The sequence below is a fragment of the Mus musculus genome, chromosome 13 (genome assembly GCF_000001635.26).
Source record: "Mus musculus strain C57BL/6J chromosome 13, GRCm38.p6 C57BL/6J".
NCBI lineage: Eukaryota > Metazoa > Chordata > Mammalia > Rodentia > Muridae > Mus > Mus musculus.
Genome location: NC_000079.6, coordinates 4,732,501 through 4,753,247, shown reverse-complemented (window position 1 = coordinate 4,753,247; position 20,747 = coordinate 4,732,501). Strand labels below are relative to the sequence as shown.

General features: G+C 36.8%; 1 long non-coding RNA gene across 2 annotated transcripts in view; it reads right to left on the bottom strand.

The window, feature by feature from the left end:
• Positions 1 to 7,710: 7,710 nt before the first annotated feature.
• The window catches only part of Gm40658, a 19,759-nt gene continuing 6,722 nt past the window's right edge, over positions 7,711 to 20,747 (bottom strand). The window contains exons 1-3 of one of the 2 annotated variants that reach the window (XR_873107.2): positions 13,368 to 13,490; positions 10,778 to 10,945; positions 7,711 to 7,767 (exon numbers count right to left, since the gene is read on the bottom strand). This is a non-coding gene — a long non-coding RNA (predicted gene, 40658). Of the gene's footprint in view, positions 7,768 to 10,777; positions 10,946 to 13,367; positions 13,491 to 20,747 lie in introns of those variants that run through there. The other variant, XR_873106.1, reaches the window with a different exon arrangement.

Genomic DNA, 20,747 nt, shown 5'->3' with positions numbered 1-20,747 from the left:
AACAAAACGATTATAGAAAAGCTTCACTCTATAAAACTGTGGGAGATGTGTTTCCTCTATATAATAGCTTTAGACTAAGAGCAGGCTACAGCTAGCAGTAATGATGTTAAATGATAACAGAAAACTATGCTTTTCCTGGCTACAAATAAGAGAAAACTTAGGGAAAGGGAGAAGGAGAGGAAAGGTAGTAGGGAGAGGAAGGAGAAGAAGAGAAGGATATGGGGTGGAAGAGGACGAAGAAGAAAAGAAGGAAGAAGAAGGAGAAAAAGAAGAAGAAGGAAGAGAAGGAGGAAGGGGAGAAGGAGGAGGATGAGGAGGAAGAGGAGGTGGGGGAGAAGGAGGAGGAGGAGGAGGAGGAGGAGGAGGAGGAGGAGGAGGAGAAGAAGAAGAAGAAGAAGAAGAAGAAGAACAACAACAACAACAACAACAACAACAAACAACAACAGGAAGGGAAGGAAGGAAGGGATGGAGGGAGGGAGGGAGGGAGGAAGGAAGGAAGGAAGGAAGGGGGAGAGAGAGAGAGGGAGAGAGAGAGAGAGAAGGAAAGAAAGAAAGAAAGAAAGAAAGAAAGAAAGAAAGAAAGAAAGAAAGAAAGAAAGAAAGAAAGAAAGAAAACAACAGGTCATACTACACATGGTGGCATAGCCTGAAATTTCAGCATTCAGGAGGCTGGGGCAGGAAACCTCAGGATCAAGCTCAGACTAGGATGTAGCAATGACTTTACCTGCATTGTTTTGTGTTCCTGGCAGGTCATAGGCTTCCAGTCACCCACCCAGGAACTAACTGTATTTGAGAATGGAAGACACACACACACACACACACACACACACACACACACACACCATGCATGCAGGTATGTGCCAGCCAATTTTAAAATGCCTTGGCTAGCTCAAAGTCTGATCACTCTTAAACCTTCCCCTGCCACCCCAGGCTCAATTGAAGAAGTGTCCAGTGGCTACCCACCTTATTCTCATATGGCTGGTTGGCTTTCTCTCCTGCAGCTCCTATACCCCATCTTCTCTCCCAAGTCATGGCAAAGGAGTCTGTCTCCTTTTTCCCAGTTCCTAGCCCACAAATCTAAAGGTCCTGCCCCATCTCCCTTTGCCCAGCTATTGGCCACTGGCATCACTATTGACTTATCAAAACTAATTGGGGACAAAGACCTTCAGTGTTTGGACATGCAGATTCTTGATTAAATCAAAGCATTATAACCAATCATCAACACTAGCATAAAAAGTGATATCAGGGCTTATCTGTGTTACCTAGCAAGATGTTTCATAACAAAAACAAACTCACAATATGATATTTGGAATAATCATTGCTTCTAGAAAATAAGGCAAATATCTCCAAAAATTAGACACCTGGAAAAGTGAGTCCATATCACATACACATATCATGAATAATTAACAATTAGCACACGGTCCTTAAACCATGTGTACCTAAGGGGACTTGAGGCACTATGAAATGAGTTATGAGATGTACACAAAAGATAATGTTTATGTTCAAATATTTAGAAAAATCTGAAATCTGTTTATAACCATAAAGAAAATTGTGTCAGCTGCCTTCAGAACACTCAGGAAGGAGGAAAGGTCAGGCTACAGCCATCCTGAAAAATAGAGAAGCATGAGAAATTGAACATGCGAGAAGATTCAAAGATCTCCCATATTCATGGATCAGGACGATTACCATAGTGCAATGACCATTTTATCAAAAGTACTTTATAGATTCAATGAAATTTCCATTAAAAATCCAACACAATTCTTTGCAGAACTTGACAGAGCAATTCTCAACTTCATATGGAAAAACAAAAAAAAGTCTAGGATGCCAAAAACAGCCTGAACAATAAAAGGACTTCAGGAGGAATCACCATCCCTGACCTCAAGCTGTACTACAGGGCAATATTGATATAAAGAATAAACAACAACAACAAAACTACATACTATTGGGGCAGAAACAGACAAGTTGACCAATGAAATCGAATTAAAGCCACTGAAATACAGTCACACACTTATGGACACCTGAGATTTTACAAAGAAAGTAAAACCATACAAACTAAAAAGGAAAACATCTTTAACAATGGTACTAGTCTAGTATGTATGTCTGCAAGTAGAAAATGCAAATAGAACTATTTCTATCACTCTGCACAAAACTCAAGTTCAAGTGGATCAAGGACTTCAACATAAAACCAGATACACTAAATCAAATAGAAAAGAAGGTGGGGAATAGCCTTGAACTCATTGGTACAGGAGACAACTTCCTGAACAGAACACACTAATAGCTCTGGTTCTAAGATCAACAATTGATAAATAGGACCTCATGAAAATGAAGAGTTTCTGTCAGGCAAAGGACAATGTCAATAGGAAAAAAAATATTTTCACTAAAAGGGGAAAACAAAACCTTCCACTAAATTGAAACCAACATGCCAGGCCAAATCTTCACATAATTTACCTGTGGAGGACCAACCACATTTAAGCCTTATAGATTGAGACCATATGAACTGAGGATATCTTGGCAACAGTGGGGTGGAAGATTGTGAGAACTGTAAATACAAAGTCCCTAAGGCCAGTTTGTTGACAGGCAGTGAATAATTAAAGTAAAATAGAGGACAGAATGGGTACTGGGAATGCTAAAAATAGATCTAGAAGGTCCAGGCCCTACAATACTGCCCCTGAGACAGTTTAATACAGTTTGATGGACAAGCACCTATTTGTTAAACATTACAATTTACTTTCGTATCTACGCAAAGCTTCAGGGGCCAAGATCTTATAGCCATCTGTCTTTGCTGTAAGTTCTTTCATGGTAGTAAGTTATAATGTTGTATAGGGCCAAGCAGAAAGGAACAAAGTTATATCAATGCTGATCTGATGCATAAAATTAGAACCAATAGTTATTTCAACTCATGTTCCCAAAATAAACCTTGGTAGATGAGTACCCTAAGGAAATCTCTAAAATGTAACTACATATGGGCAATAGAGTGAACAATGTGACATTTGAGGACACTTGAGGACCTTTAAATCAGACACATCCATCTGGCCAAGTTCACTAAGCTGATGTACAACTTCTTACATGAATCAATTGAATGTCATAACTTAGATTATACAATACAAACTGCCTATGCAGTTATTCAGAATTTACAAAGTCCATACAGCTTTACACTACCTTGCTATATGATAAATATGCCATCTGTCCTGGCTGTATAACTACACATAACAGAAGTCATAAACCTTGACACAATGTAGTGCTTTTAGCTATATTTTCATATCTAAGTCACCTTTCAATGAAAACAATGACACATTTCCTTTTATTACCTACATGGGCAAGCATGAGGATGTTGACAAAGTAGATATAAAATGGATTTTGATTTATTGATAGAGAGAGGTAGAAAATATGTAAATATGTATCAGTGAGTTGATGCAGCAAGCTGCTTTTCTCTGCTGTTAACTTATGAAGATATATGGGCTCTGATTTCTAATACAGTGTTTGGTACTGACACCATGACTTTTCTTCATTAGAAGTGAATTTCATTAATAGTGCTCAAGTGATCATGATGAGTAGACACAAAGACCTGAGAAGGGATTGTTTTCCACCCCCTTGCCCTGAACTACCTGTCTCAACAATTGCATCAAACCATCAGTCTGGTGTGTCGTATTTGGTATTGAAATTCATGAAATAACAAACTGTGTGATGTTATTTTTAGTTCATTCACTTTTAAATAGTGTTAATTTTTCCAGACTTTTCACTCCAAATGTAGTGATGAGCTTATATGATACAGACAGCATGTCTCGTGTCATTACATATGATGGTAGGGTAGTAGAATAAATGAAATTTAACAACGTCATTTGGAGCTTGTTCATTGAAGGTAAACCAAGGAGCGTATTTCATATAGTTGTCAATGGAAAACTCTAGAAGGACATAACTTTAGAATATATGTACAGAGCCAACATGTATGATAAGAATTAATTGCATACAGTATATAACTGAGTAGTCGTTCAGAAACAGCATATATACAGAATAAAAAGAATTCTGAGGCAATGAATATTATGCAAAATAAACATCCCTATGAGTTATGTGCTCTTAAACCATAGGGTATTTTCATTATAAATATATTTAGGCAATTGTAAAATTAGTGTTCTCCCTCAAAATGTCCAAAACTCAAATAAGAAATAGACTGAGATACACAAATCCTGACATAATTTTAATAAATCAGAGGTGAGAAGACTGCTAGCTCCTCTCCATCTTGCTGTCTAATTTTGCAAGCAATCCATTCCTCCTTCACAACTGCAACCAGAATGCTGATGTTCCATCAACCTTCAGGTTTGCAGATTCCCTGTGGAGACAAAAACCTCTGAATAACAAAGGCCTTATAATTTTGTCCTTTGCTGCAGAGATTCCCAAATACACCAAGTAGACTCGCAATCAAATTTATACTCTTTGTCATGTCTTTAAGTGAGCAGGTGCACGTATGAATATAAATGCTATTTTCTAAGTATATATGTTTATAACTAGATATTGTTTTAAATTTTCAGTGTGAAAACTCTAAAGGTTTTCTTGTAGTAAGGTTTGCTGCTACAAGCTATGGAAATAGTTCAGCTCATAACATACTTGATTCAAAACCTTGAGGAACCAAGATCAATCCTTGGAATACATATATAAAACTCATATATGGTGGCATGTGCCTGTAATCCCAGAGCCTATGGGAGAGATTAGTGGATTTCTGGGCTACTTGATGGCTAGTCACAATAGACTCTGTTGTGAGTCCCAGGATGGTGAGAAATGCTGTCTCAAAAAAAGAGAGAGAGAGAGAGAGAGAGAGAGAGAGAGAGAGAGAGAGAGAGAGAGAGAGAGAGAGAATAGTTAGACACTCTATGAGGAATGATTCAGGAGATTATTCTCCAACTTACATCTGTACATGCATCCAGTGTACACACACATAACACAAACACATGCATATTCTTTCCCATTTATGTGGACCTATACATGCATCTTTAAACATGTGTACAAACATGCACAACTATATGTGTCTGCACACATGTGTCCACATAAATGTACACATACACACAAGAAAGCTTTTATGATATCCCAGGTGTTCTTAGAATTTAACTCAACATCTGAAAGATAGTCCCCATTGAACATGCTTTTTTGTACAAGCAGAGAAGGTGCTGATCCTTCTGCTCCCCCCCCCAAAAAAAAAACTGTTTATTTTTCTATTGCTCTTCAGTCTGAAAGTATTGAAAGGACCATAGATTGGCCTGGGAAGGTGAACAGTTATTTGAAATCTACTTTATTTCCAAAGTGTCTTCAGTATATTAGTGGAATGTGTTGACTCTACATAATCATACCACTCCCCCCAAACAACCAATCATATCTGACCTAAAAATACAAGTAGGGCTATGCCTAGCCAGCCCTTGAACGGCAGGAGAACGACCATGCATTTCCTGCCTAGTCCATGAGCTCAGAATCAGTGGAGCTAAGGCAGGGTTCAAAGCCTGTGTAGAGTGTGGCAGTGCTTTGCCAATTCACAAGGCCAATGAATGCATTAGAGCTGGGAAAGGTAGACGACATGTGAAAGAATACATGTCTACTCTGATTCTGCAAATGGCTCTGTAGGACATTCAATGAACCACAGAGATAATGTAAATTTGTGTCTTAGCACAAACAGCACGAATAGGAAAGGATTAGAATTGATGATGGAAAATAGCTGAACTCCTTCCTCCTATCTGACACATGCCTAAATACATATGCAAACACAGATAGGAAGTGATTTAGAGTTTAGGGCTGATCTATTTCCTGGCAAGAGGAACTAATTTTAAGTTCTGCTACTTTATTTGTGATGTATTAAAGAAACAAGTCACCACGTGGAGAGATCTTTATGGATTCACATATTCTAAACAGTTCTTTGGGTTGTATAAAAACAACCTACTTCCTTTTTCTCACCTGCAGTCCTCACTTCTAGAGCAAGCTCAGAATGTAACCCCAAGATATAAGGAGGGGTGGCTAGAACAGCTAAGCTCTCCTCGTTCTTCCTCTGGAAACAGTATTTAATCAACACTTTAGCCTAACTGATGCTATCGTGTAATATGGTACCCAAGGTAGGTTGCTCTTTCTAGGTTCCTGTGCAGCTAACTGTGGTATCAGGAAATTAATCTCCCCTACTCAAGGACTTGAAATACAAGGGAATAACTCACAAATAATTCTGATTCTGAGGCTGGAGAGATGGCTCATTGGGTAAGAGCACTGACTGTTCTTCCAGAGGTCCTGAGTTCAATTTCCATCAACCACATGGTGGATCAAATCATCTGTAACACAATTTGATGCCCTCGTCTGGTGTGTCTGAAAACAGCTAGTGTATTCATATAAATAAAATAAATAATTTTTAAAAAATTAAAAACATTATGATTCTGTTTTCCCTTGTTGACATTAATAAAATTTGTTCATGTAATTCGTTGACACTCAGGATTACTCAGGTTAAGTGACTAGTCAGTTTACGCAAAAACTACTTCACTACTTCATGATTTCTATAGCGAAAATGCAGTAATATGTTTCCTATTATATAGACTAGCTAATATAAGCTTATACTAAAGCTATAGGCGAGTTTAAGACAAATGCAAATTGGTACAAATAAATTTTCTTCTTTTTCTAAAATGTCTTAATTTTTAAAAAGATTTTTCTTTCCTTGTTGGGTCACTTTCACATTTTGCCTGTTGGAATTAAGTAACTTTCTAGACATCTGCTTTCCAATTTTTAAAATGAGAAAGTTTGATCATAATGCTAAGATGAGTATTTTAAGAGCAATTGTGTCTCTAAAATTTCCAATTTTATTTTATTTTTCATGACATCATGTTTGCTTCATCGTTCTGGTGGAAGATTAGCTTACTATAACTTCTTAAAAAAAAAAAAACCCTCTTCTAGTCCTAGTGCATCACAATGTTCCTCAAAATGGGTAGACATGACACAAACAGGTGGTAAGGATTTCTGTCTCTGGTACAGAAATACGAGTGTGGTTTTACAGAACCGTACACTTGAAATTCAATAAGGGCACTATAAAGAAGAAAATGAATCCCCTAATGTTGCTTGGATGGCCCATTTCTGTTGGAGGACATATGGTATAAGGTAAAGAAGAGTCTGTGGGAAAATGGACAGGAGGATTTCTGTGAGTTCCAAGCCAGTCATGGGTACAGGGGAAAATTCATCTGGAATGACAAAAAACCTAGGATAGCAAAAACTATTCTCAACAGTAAAAGATTCAGTTCCAAAAACCCAACAGAGACTAGAAAAGGTAAAGGCAATCAAGGTGTAGAGCAAGATTTTATTGTAAGCTATGCCTAAGCCTAGGCCCAGTGAGCCTGGGATTACTTTGACTAAGACCCTTAATAATTTGAGCCAATACATATCTTCTCTTAACATTCTGTGTCTCTCTGTCTTTCTTTCTCTGTCTCTTTATGTCTCTGTCTCTCACCCTCACCATATGTGTGTGTATGTATGTGTATATGTGTGTGTTTGTGTGTATGTGTGTGTGTGTGTGTGTGTGTGTGTGTGTGAGAGAGAGAGAGAGAGAGAGAGAGAGAGAGAATTTGTTTTGTCAACAAAACTGATTTGAAAAAAAAGGTGGCCATGCCCTTTCTCTACTGCAATTTTTACAGAAAGAAAAAGAAACTGTGGCTTTTGCAGTGTGGACAAGTTCGGTGTGAAAGGTCTGCTAAGTATGATACTCACATTGGCGAAATTGATCCAGAAGCTGGATCAATGTTATGCACCATGCCATGGAATCTAAACAAACAAACAAACAAACAAAAAGTCATAAAAGAAGTAAATGAATGGAAATTTCAGGAATCACTATTTTTTTGTTGTGGTGACTAAAGTTGAATGGTCATTCACTCAAGTATAGTGAAATAGCCTAGAGAATAACTTGTACATCTAAATAGCTTAACTCTCCCAAGCTACATATAATCCCTTGGATACTCATAATCCCTCATGAGAAGGCTGCAATTTTGAGTTCCCCATTATTTTCTAGTATTAGAGTGGAAATATAAAATAATGCAAACATATATATTGAAATTCAGTTGAACATACTGTCACCTATGAATTCTCTTTATTTGATTATTACTGGTTTGAGTTTGAAAGAATAGAATGTAGTCTGCTTAGGAAATGAAGGTTTGAGATATGAAGCAAAGAAAAATGAGGTGAGAAAACACTTCATTGTTCTAAGAAAATCTGAGTGTCTGCTTTTCATTATCTCAGAAGCAATTTAAGTTTGTATTTTATATACACACTCTCCTTTCTCACTAACTTTTCTCATTCAGAGGATATGTTTAAAAGCTCTAGCAAAATTTGTAAGTATGATATATAAAAAAAATGTGATGAGATTATATGTAGAATGATTATCAAGAATGGATTCTTTCCTGAAGTACACCATTGTCTGAGCAGAGTTTTGTTTTGTTTTGTGTTTTTGGTTCAGTTCAATATCTAACTGTGAGTTGATCCCATAACAGAAAACAATCCATTCTCTTTTCACAAACTAAATTTGTTCTCCAGACATCAGGTTATATATCAGGTTAGTTAGCCCTAAAATATATTATTATAACTGATAAAATTAATAAAATCATATAAGGAAAATGGTGAAATATCTATAAAATTACTTGTGTTTTTTTCTTATAGAAGATAGTAAGTGATTGAAATCAAAGACATGCATGTATGCATGCATGGTAATATGCACATACATGCATTCAAACACAAGCATTTGCAAACATGTGAATGTTTTATTGAATCCCTTAAATATTAATAGTATATAGCCAAAAACTTATTATTTTCCTCACATTTTTATTAGCAGCAATATCTCAATATAAAACTGAGTTCAAAAACAGAATGGAAGCATCTGGGAATTAGCACACTTTGTACAGTATTTGCCTAGTATAAAGGAAGCCATAAACCAGACTGGTGGTACATGTGTGTTACGCTAGCACTTGGGAGGTAGATGAAGAATTATCAGAAGTTTAAAGCCAGGCATGGTGGCACATTCCTGTAATTCTAGAACTTGAGAGGCAAAGGCAGGTATATCTCTGTGAGTTTGAGGTCAGCCTGGTCCACCTAAAGGGTCCCAGGCCAGTTGGAATTACAGAGTAAAACTCTGTACCAAAACCGAGCAAATAAAACAAAATATCTAGCTCTAAAGAAAAATAAAATAACAAAAGTAATTTTAAAATTTGTGGACTTAAGACATATAATATTAAATAAGGTCACACAATCTCAGAAAGAAAGAAATAACTCATGTTCTATCTCACATGAAGACCCCAGTCTAATACATAGTTATATGTGTTTATTATTATACATCTGTGTAGATGTAAAATGTACATATCAAGTACATTTAAAATGGTACAGAAGAGCAAGAAAGGATAAATATTAGGTGATAATGAAGGACTAAATACTGGAAATGGACATTTAAGTCATAAAAAAGAATGTAAAGAATTTCTGGGTTTGACTTGGTCTTGGATTTGTTAGGGGATTGTGTTGGATCTGTAATAAAACAAAATGGACAATAGAAGTGTAAAATCCAAAGTGAAGCTACAGTTTCTGAACAGCCCTGATAACTGTATAGAAGTTCACAGGATGTTAATTTTTGTGTGTGATGATTGTTATGTGTTAAGCATTTCATAATAAAGATTTATTGATTTTTAAATTTTTAAAGCATTTAAGGTCAATCCAGAGCTACATATAAAGTGTAAGACCAGAGTTAACTATATGAAACTTCTCTCAGAGACAAATAAAATTAATGTAAAAAATAAAATAGCAATTCATGGTTTTATATTTTTTTATAAACATGATCTAAGGAACTATGAGAAAGCATAAAGGCTTGAGATACTCTAACAGAAACAATGGAAAGCAAAATATTTTGCAATTACCATTGCAGGGAGTAAAACTATGTGGATGATTTTTTTAGAGCCAAAAATGTCAATCAGGATGTGAGATATGGAAGCCAAGCCTCTAAGTTAGCATGGCAGACATTCTGAGAGCCAAGGAAAGTCTAAAGAAATCTCACCATGGAAAAGACACAGTGCCCTGATAGATACGCTGTACACCTGGGCAACACTGGCAGCCTTTCAAAAGCTGCATACAGAAGAGAGCCCTGCAAACTGCCATGCACAATCCCAAGCCAGATGGTCTGTGTTGAGGAACTTCCAGGGCTGTCAGGCATAATAATGAAGGCATTGTGAGGTACTTGTTCAGTTATCCAACGTATTATAGGAACAGGAAAAAGTTTGCTGTTATTTCTAAGTTCAGAAACAATGCATTGTAAGATCTGCTGTTGTTTTCTTATGTGTTGTCCTTGTCTCCAGTGCTTACTACATTAGGTATAAACTAACAGACTCTCACCCAAATACATGATAATTTAGATGTCCTCATAAGTCAATTTCATTTTAGAAAAATTGAATTTTTAAATTACAGAGTGTTGGAGACTTTAGAATCTATGTAATTAGTTTTATACTGATTAAAACACACTCAAATTGGAAAAAAACCAATAATCTCAACGAAAATATAACTCTGCTTAGATGGGCCTATTTTAAAAAAATATGCAGTTTTCATACAATATAAACATTTCCAAATCCGTTTCATGTTTAACAAGTGATTCTTGATTGTATTAGAAAAGAAAATCCTTTAGGCTAACAAGGGTAAATAGTTTTTATTTGAGAAATAAAACAAAATAAAGAAAAATCAAATCAGAAGTGATTCACACATTAGCATGCCTCTAGAACCAGAAAGAATTGTATGAATTCCACTTAACAGTGCTGGGAATGAAGAACAGTTGATAGAGTCACTGCCTTGAATGGATGAAGTCCTGGGTTCGATTGCAGCATCACAGAAACCAGCCATGTTGGTGCACTCATGTAGTCCCAGTCCTCTGAAACATACGTTTAAGGTCGTTCTCCTCATATAGACACTGAGTTTGAGGCTAGAATAAGACATGAGATTTGCCTCAAAACAAAAGAAAAAACAAACAAATCCAGCCAGCAAGATAGACAACACTGACAAAAACATTTACATGACACAAAAAGACCACCAACAGATTGGAAAAGGATCTTTATCCTAAATCAGATAGGGGACTAATATCCAATATATATAAAGAACTCAAGAAGGTGGACTCCAGAAAATCAAATAACCCCATTAAGAAAAAGCCGGGCGGTGGTGGCACACACCTTTAATCCCAGCACTTGGGAGGCAGAGGCATGCAGATTTCTGAGTTCGAGGCCAGCCTGGTCTACAAAGTGAGTTCCAGGACAGCCAGGGCTACACAGAGAAACCCTGTCTTGAAAAACCAAAAAAAAAAAAAAAAAAAGCCGGGCGTGGTGGTGCACGCCTTTAAATCCCAGCACTCGGGAGGCAGAGGCAGGCGGATTTTTGAGTTCGAGGCCAGCCTGGTCTACAGAGTGAGTGCCAGGACAGCCAGGGATACAGAGAAACCCTGTCTCGAAAAAAAAACAAAAACAAAAACAAAAATAAAATAACAACAACAAAAAAAAAAAAAAGAAAAGAAAAGAAAGAAAAAAGGGGGTGGGGGCTCAGAGCTGAACAAAGAATTCTCACCTGAGGAATACTGAATGGCAGAGAAGCACCTGAAAAAATGTACAACATCCTTAATCATCAGGGAAATGCAAATCAAAACAACCCTGAGATTTGACCTCACACCAGTCAGAATGGCTAAGATCAAAAATTCAGGTGACAGCAGATGCTGGCGAGGATGTGGAGAAAGAGGAACACTCCCCCATTGTTGGTGGGATTGCAAGCTTGTACAATCACTCTGGAAATCAGTCTGGCTGTTCCTCAGAAAATTGGACATAGTACTACAGGAGGATCCCGCAATATCTCTCCTGGGCATATATCCAGAAGATGTCCCAACCGGTAAGAAGGACACATGTTCCACTATGTTCATAGCAGCCTTGTTTATAATAGCCAGAAGCTGGAAAGAACCCAGATGCCCCTCAACAGAGGAATGGATACAGAAAATGTGGTACATTTACACAATGGAGTATTACTCAGCTATTAAAAAGAATGAATTTATGAAATTCCTAGGCAAATGGATGGACCTGGAGGGCATCATCCTGAGTGAGGTAACCCAATCACAAAGGAATTCACACAATATGTACTCATTGATAAGTAGATATTAGCCCAGAAACTTAGGATACCCAAGATATAAGATACAATTTGCTAAACGCATGAAACTGAAGAAGAACAAAGACCAAAGTGTGGACACTTTACCCCTTCTTAGAATTGGGAACAAAACACCCATAGAAGGAGTTACAGAGACAAAGTTTGGAGCTGAAACAAAAGGATGGACCATTTAGAGACTGCCATATCCGGGAAGCCATCCCATAATCAGCTTCCAAAAGTGGACACCATTGCATACTCTAGCAAGATTTTGCTGAAAGGACCCAGATAGAGCTGTCTCTTGTGAGACTATGCCGGGGCCTAGCAAACACAGAAGTGGATGCTCACAGTCAGCTATTGGATGGATCACAGGGCCCTCAGTGGAGGAGCTAGAGTAAGTACCCAAGGAGCTAAAGGGATCTGCAACCCTATAGGTGGAACATTATGAACTAACCAGTACCCCGGAGCTCTTGACTCTAGCTGCATATGTATCAAAAGATGGCCTAGTCGGCCATCACTGGAAAGAGAGGCCCATTGGACTTGCAAACTTTATATGCCCCAGTACAGGGTAATGCCAGGGCCAAAAAGTGGAACTGGGTAGGTAAGGGAGTGGGGGGGGGGAGTCTGGGGGATTTTTGGGATAGCATTGGAAATGTAAATGAGGAAAATACCTAATTAAAAAATATATATATAAAATAAAGCTGTAATCTGAGATAAAAAAAAAGTAAAGAAAAATGTTTAACTATAATTAGTAGTCAGTCAGCTATTCAATTATTAACAACTTGGTTAATTGTATACAGGGTATCTTGTAACCAACTCAGATTCAGTTGTCATGATGAAATTCTTTATTAATTTAGTCTTCTGAACTCTCTGTAGAAGCCCAGTGCAATTCAATGACCTCATATAATTTTACTTCCCAGTTAACTAGCATGAGCACTAAGATGGTTCTAAGAACAGATGGAAAAGCTAAACTGCAAATTAAAATTTGATTCCAAGTTAAAAACTAATTAACAACACATGTAAGCATACTATAATAATTAGAAAACAAAAAAAATGTCTTATTTGCAGTAATCTTAGAGATTGGTGGATATGTGTAGAAACTGGTGGTAGACAGAGATTGGGACCATTACTATGGTAAATAGTTCATCCATGGAGGTTTCACTTAGTATGAACTCTATGAACAGAGTACCCCAGAATTAATATACCACAACAAAGAAAGGGACAAGCACCTTTAACAACCACACAGGTGTCCTAGTTTCAACTCTGCAGGTGGACTCTTAGATGCTTGGTGCTTGCAGGTGTCTTTACTGTGGCTCAGTCCATGTGGAATCTTTCAGATATCAGTTCTATCCTACTTTCCTGTTCAGCACTTAGGGTATTTCTTCTCAGAGTACTAGTGAAGAAAATAAAGCACAAGAAAAAAGTAAAAGCTGTCCTCCAGGCTATGCAATTATATTTGTTAGGAATCGAGAAATATCAAATGATACTGTACTGGCTAGTTTTGTGTCAACTTGACACAGCTGGGGTTATCACAGAGAAAGGAGCTTCAGTTGAGGAAATGCCTCCATGAGATCCAACTCTAAGGCATTTTCTCAATTAGTGATCAAGGGGGAAAGGCCCCTTGTGGGTGGGACCATCTCTGGGCTAGTAGTCTTGGGTTCTATAAGAGAGCAGGCTGAGCAAGCCAGGGGAGGCAAGCCAGTAAAGAACATCCCTCCATGGCCTCTGCATCAGCTCCTGCTTTCTGACCTGCTTGAGTTCCAGTCCTGACTTCCTTGATGATGAACAGCAGTATGGAAGTGTAAGCCCAATAAACCCTTTCCTCCCCAACTTGCTTCTTGGTCATGATGTTTGTGCAGGAATAGAAACCCTGACTAAGACAGATACTTACCAAGGTATGGCATTTAATGCCTTCTGTGCCTGTGTCAATCTTAAAGGGCCACTAAAAATTGTTGTTATTTAGCATTCTTTTTATTTACTGTTTTACATTTTAATACGTAGTGTTATTTAAACAAAGTCTCCCCATTATCCTTTCTGTATCACCTTCCCCTCTCCACAAAAATCTCCTCTTATTCTTAAGTCTCCCACATACTTTCATGTCTCTGTGTGTGTTTAGCTACATTTAACTGAGGGAGCCAGCATGATGATAGATTTGGAGTTAATTGCTTGAGCAGCAGCAATGTAGCAATGGCTACACTACTGGAGCATAGTACTTCCCAACTCTGATAACATTTTAATTATCTATAGTGTCTGTGGAAGGAATGGGGAGTTATCAGGCTCTCAGCCATTCATTATAAAATATTGATGGGTCCAGTCCTATATAGTTAGCCACGGTTACTGTGAGTTCATGAAGGTCACATCAAGGAAAGCATTTTATAACACGCTTACCATCTTCTAGTTCTCAACATTCTTTCTGCCATCTCCTGTAACATTTGCCTTGGCCTTCAGATTGCTGATACAGATGCACATATTAAAACTAGATACTCAACAAGTAACATATATTGACATAAGCCTCTTCATTGATCATTAGCCCAATATAAAAAGAAGATCCCCCATGGCTAAGGGTAACTCTGATCACTGGAGATAAACAAATCATAACTATTTGGTTGTCATTTTGACATCATGTCCATTTGGCAAGTCACCACAAGAATGACAACCTTTAAGGACTATGAGTACTGTAGTCATGGAATTTGCCCAGATTTGCAGTACCACTGCAACCTTCTCCTGGGCATGAGTCTAAAGTCAAATCAGAAAGTAGTTGTATTACTTTGCATGCGTGCCAACAGTAAATAATTGTTCCTCTTTTCTCACATTTTGGCCATGGTTTCTTATCACTTGATTTCTTGATGATAGCTATTCTGAGGTACCCCTCAAATAATTTTAATTTCATATATATATTAAAAGTTCTGTGAAGCTGCTATGCCTGTGATCATGTGCAAATAATAAAATACCATTGTTTTAAATATATAAGGAACTTATATATTTTATATCAGTAATGTTCACAAATTAATAAACCGTGATTAAAATACTAAATGCATGCCAAGCTTTATTTGATTCATTAGTAAAAGAGTTTTATGGAGTTGAAAATGGTTCATAATGCATTTTTTAGATACTATAGAAAGAAAAGTTTGGAGGTTTGCCTAACCCATTCCAAAATCAAGAGCCATTGATTAAAATGGCAAAGTTATGAATCTACTGAGATGTTACTTTTTGAGGGCAGTGTAACTTAAAATTTGCAAAGGTCTTAAGTCTACTGTTGGAAAGAATTTGTAAGAGAAGAAAATTAAACTCATGTTCTGGGAAGGACTGGACCTACACTCTACCATCAAGGACTTGAACCTCAACAATATGATGACTGTCAGATCAAGTACATGTACCTGGCTTTGTTACAATGAAAGAAAAGCACAATGTCCAGATGAATTTCAAACAATGGAGGCCCAGCTGACTTCTGAACTAGAAAGTTAAAATGTCAAATGGTGACCATTGTTACATGGTTCATTCCAAGTCATTATGACAAGCATTTATTTACTGGGCTGGGGCTAACATGATTTAAATGTAGTATTAACATATTATTTTGCTGACTGTAGATCCTACATTTACAAATAGGAATTAGAAATAGTAGGAATTAAGAATTAGTACAACACCTAGTTGTAGTAAAAAGCATAAGCTATATGAATGCTACAAATAGGATGAGAAGGTTGACCAGATATCTTAGACCTGCAAAGTCCAAGGGATACAATAGGGCACAAACAACCCAAAGATCCAGATGGAAAGCAGGTTGGCCAAATGCAGCATTAAAAACTTTGAAAGCACAGTGTGACAAGCTAAGCACAAGTACCAACCAAATGCACAGTGAGGGGTCTGTCACCAAGGCACACTCGGGGATAGATTAGAAAAGACATTAATTTACCTTCAGAGAGACTGGGATCTTGTAGGGTGGCTGTGTTCTTTCTTGGGACTAAGTGTCTGATAAAGTCATATCCGCATTCAGTTACTGGATGTAATTTAGCAAGAAACATATACTGTCTACTAAATGAGATCTGCAGTCCTCTTGCTTCATAGGCTTGACATGGGACATATTAATATACCACATATTCCATCCTTTAGAAGTCATATAAAAACTGACTTTCATATTATAGGTATTGTGGGAAAATCTATCCTGAATTAGTCTGTTAATTGACCCAATTTTCCAGTTCACTTTGTGAGCAGCCGGCAGGCCCCTTTGCAAATTCTTCTTTGAATTGGGTTTGAAGAAGTTTCCCCAAAACATACTGTAATTCAAAATCACTAACCATCATGAGGTGTGAAATTATAACAGCTGAAGCTTCACGAAATTCTGAGATTTCATCAATTCATAACTTAGTAGATAATATATAGAAATATGCAAATTCTATACAAGATCAGTCCTGAGATATATCATTCTAATTTTTGTAGGGGTTTATAACTTTTCAGAACTACCTCATTTTGGCCTTTTAGGTTAAAGAATAATAATATATGCATTTTCAGAATTCTAGATATTACTGTCAAGAATAGGATAATGAATGGTTAATTTCTGTCATGTATATAGTAAAATAAATATATTATGATAGTAAATGTAAATACATATAATAGGTCTGTATGTGTATAATATTAACATATATATGAATTAACTATATATAAGTGCATACTGCATAGAGGATTACATAACAGAAATGATATCAATAGATGATCTAGATATGAAAATGAAATAAAAAATAACCACCAATGTGATAACTAGTTAATAAGTCAGTGCTGAAGACAGAATGAGACAGCCATGTCTTCTGTTATCCAATATTCTCAGTTACTGATATTTTGTTTACCTAGACACTATTGCAACCAGTATGATTCTATAGAAGAAAAAGGGAACAGAACAAATCACTTTCTAGAATATTTAGGAAGAAGAAAAAATTTCTTTTGATTAAATCATAGAATTCGGATTATTGGTTTTATCTTGCTTCACTTTTTAAAGACAGGGTATCATGTATCCCAAGATGGTGTTGATGTTACATAGTTGATGAACTCAAACAACAGATCCTCTGTGTCCTCCAGCAGAATGCTGGACTTACAGACTTACACCACCACCTCTTTCTATGTAGTCTGGGCACTGACTCCAGGACTGTGTACATTCTAGACAAACACTCTGAAAAATAAAGCTTCATCCACAACCTTTAATTATAGGTTCTGTTTTTTAGAAAAAAATGGCAGTGATTATTATATAAATGATCTGTATCTGTAGAAACTGGTCATTCATCCAATTTGTTGCTATTTTATTTTTAAATTCTAGAGCAAACCTTGGAGATACTGAAATCTTCTCTTGAGCTGCATGTGAGCACTGTGATTATTTAGAGATCTCAACATGTCTAAATGCTTTCTTTTCCCTTTGCCTTTCCTCACAGACTCCACAGGTGACCAGAAGGAAGGCAGTCTATGAGCCAGTAAGTTGATTTCAGCTAGATGTCAACGTGACATCCCACATAAATGTGGGAAAGAAATCCAACCTTATGCCAAAGCTAATAAAATTTGTTACTTTTTTATTTATTTAATAGCTTATATGCTTATAGATGGATGTGTCAGTAACTACACTAGTCACTGTGGATAGACAAAATGTGAAATATCCAACTAGCCATAAACTCAGGAAGTATGTTGGTGACAGCCACAATGCCATTATAAGTGCATCTTCTGGCTTGATGCCAGTTTTAAAATACTCTACATTTTGTCCACTGGTCAGGAAGAAACCACTGAAGAATTCTGATTTTCAAAACTGATGGAAATTTTAATTTCTCTTATGATATAATTTTGTATAATTATCATTATGTGTTTCTCACAGAGGAAATGAATTCATTCAGCTGGAAGTAATTCATTCTTCAAAAGTAAGGGCTAAAGAAAGCAACTCCTTTAAATCGATGTGTGTGTGATAAAAGTATAACCTAATTATACATTCTAAGATTACATAATATTTATATCCGAATACCTATTCAGGTTTTCACCAGGGAAAATGCAATCAATAGGAAAGTAGAGCAATATCCCATCCTAATTGGACATTTGAATAAAGAAGCACATCACAGATACTGAAACACCTCCCATGGAGATAACTTGTCCAATGGATCATTCTTAATGATCTCTAGAGTCAACTATATCATGTGTTAATGGGTTTTATATGAATATTTTATTTCTATGTGCAGCTTAAAATGATTGTCCTTGTTGGCCAAATGCCAATTGAGCACTCCACTATCTACAAAACAGCTGACACATGAGAACTAAGGGATTGGTGAGTGACAAGAAAGGAAAGTTTACTCATCATATGGTGAATCCAGGCCACTAGTCAAACATGCCGACCACCTGCTCTTCTGGCTTATGTAATGACCAAAGTATTAGAAGCAACAAAAGGACATTTTGTGACCATATCTTATCCAAGTTTAAGGCTAAGTTTTTCAGCTTCCTTAAATGTTTCTCCTATTGCTTCTTATCATTACTTCATATTTAAAATTCCTAAATTTAAACTTACTAATCATTTTCTCTGCCTGAATTCCAGGGGAGTTTAGCCTATTCTTTTAGTGGCTCAAAAGGCCATTATATTTCATGAATCAGGACTTTTCAAAAGTTTGTCTTCAGTTTGGCTCCAATTCCAAAATATAGAATGTTATCTGTAAATAATACTACATCATTTTTTTCCCAGTGATGCTCCTTTCAATCCCAGTTCTCTCTTCCTCTGTTCTCCCCACACTTGAACCCTCCTGTTCTTCTCCTTACCCCATCTCCAATCCAGGTTCCTACTTCCATCTAAACCCAATATATATTTAATTTCTCTTTCTTAATGAGATTCAAGCATCCTCCCTTAGATTCTCTTGGTTACTTGGCTTCCTTGGGGCTGTGGGTTGTAGAATGTGTATCTTGCATGTTATGGCTATTATCCATGTATAAGTGAGTACATACCACGTATGTCCTTTTGGGGCTGGGTAACCTCACTCAGAATGATATTTTGTGATTCCATCCATTTGCCTCAGATTTCATAATCTCCTTGTTTTTAATACCTGAGTAGTATTCTGTTGTGTAAACATAGCACATTTTCTTTATCCGTTCTTCAGTTGAGGAACATCTAGGTTGTTCCCAATTTCTTACTAGTATGAATAAAGCTGCTATGAACATAGTTGAGTGTCTTTATAGGATGATGGAACATCTTTTGGGAATATATCAAGGAATGAAATAGTTGGATCTTGAGGTAGAATTATTCCCTCTTTTTTTTTTTTTTTTTTTTAGAAACCACAACTTGATCTCCAAAGTGGTTGAACATGTTTGCAGTACCACCAGCAATGTTGGAGTGTTCCCCTTGCTCCATAGCCTGAGCAATGTTGGAGTGTTCCCCTTGCTCCATAGCCTGAGTAATGTTGGAGTGTTCCCCTTGCTCCTTAGCATGAGCTGTCAGTTATGTATTTTATCTTATACATTTTGATGGGTATAGGATAGAATCTCACATTTTGATTTGGATTTCTCTAATGACTAAGGATGTTGAACATTCTTATGATTTTCTCAGGCATTAGAGATTCCTCTGTTGAGAATTCTCTGTTTACCTTTTTATCTATTTTTTAATTTGGCTGTTTAAGTTGTTGGTGTCTTGTTGAAGAGGAGAATGAAGCATTGAAGGAGTCAGTGGTGTTAAGGTTACTTACTATAAGAAATCTACAGAGTCAACTAATCTGGGCCCATAGAACACATAGAGACTGAACCACCAACTAGAGAGCATGCAGGTGAAAGACCCTAGTCCCCCTTCACATAGGTAACAAATGTGCATTTTGGTCTTCATGTGGAGCCCCTAACAACTAGAAGAGGAGCTGTCTCTAACTCTGTTGCCTGCCTTTCTACCCCATCCCCCTAACAGACTTGCATTGTCTAGGCTAAATAAATGTGTCTAGTCCTTCTGCAACTTTATATGCCAAGGTGGATCAATGGGAGGCTTCTACTTCTCTAAGAAGAAAAGGAGGGAAAACTGAGGGGGGGGGAGGTAAAAAAAAGGTACTAGGAGAAGAGGAGGGAAGAGAAGCTTCCATCTAGGATATAAAAGACAAAAATTATTTAATTAAAAAATTCTACCACACACTTATGCACACTTGATCTTTGAAAAAGAAGCCAAAAATATGGAAAAATAAAGCATCTCTAATAAATGTTGATGGTCTAATTGGCTGTCTGTATGTAGAAAAATGAAAATAGACCCATATTTGTCACCTTGCACAAAGCTTAAGTCCAAGTAGATCAAGGACCTCAACAAAAACCAGATATACTGAATATGATAGAAGATAAAGTGGGAAAGAGTCTTGAACTCATTGGTACAGGGGAAATTTTCCTAAACAGAACTCCAATGGCTCATGCTCTAAGATCAAGAATTGGTAAGTGGAAACTGGAAATTCTAAATGGAAATTGTTAAACATGAAACTGGAAAGCTTCTGAGAGGCAAAGAACATAATCAAAAGTAAATCAGCAAACAACAGATTGGGAAAAAAACTTCACTAACTCCACATCTGATAGAAGGCTAATTTGCAAAATATATAAAGAACTTAAGAAAAAGAACCAAAGAAGCAAACAACCCAAACAAAAAA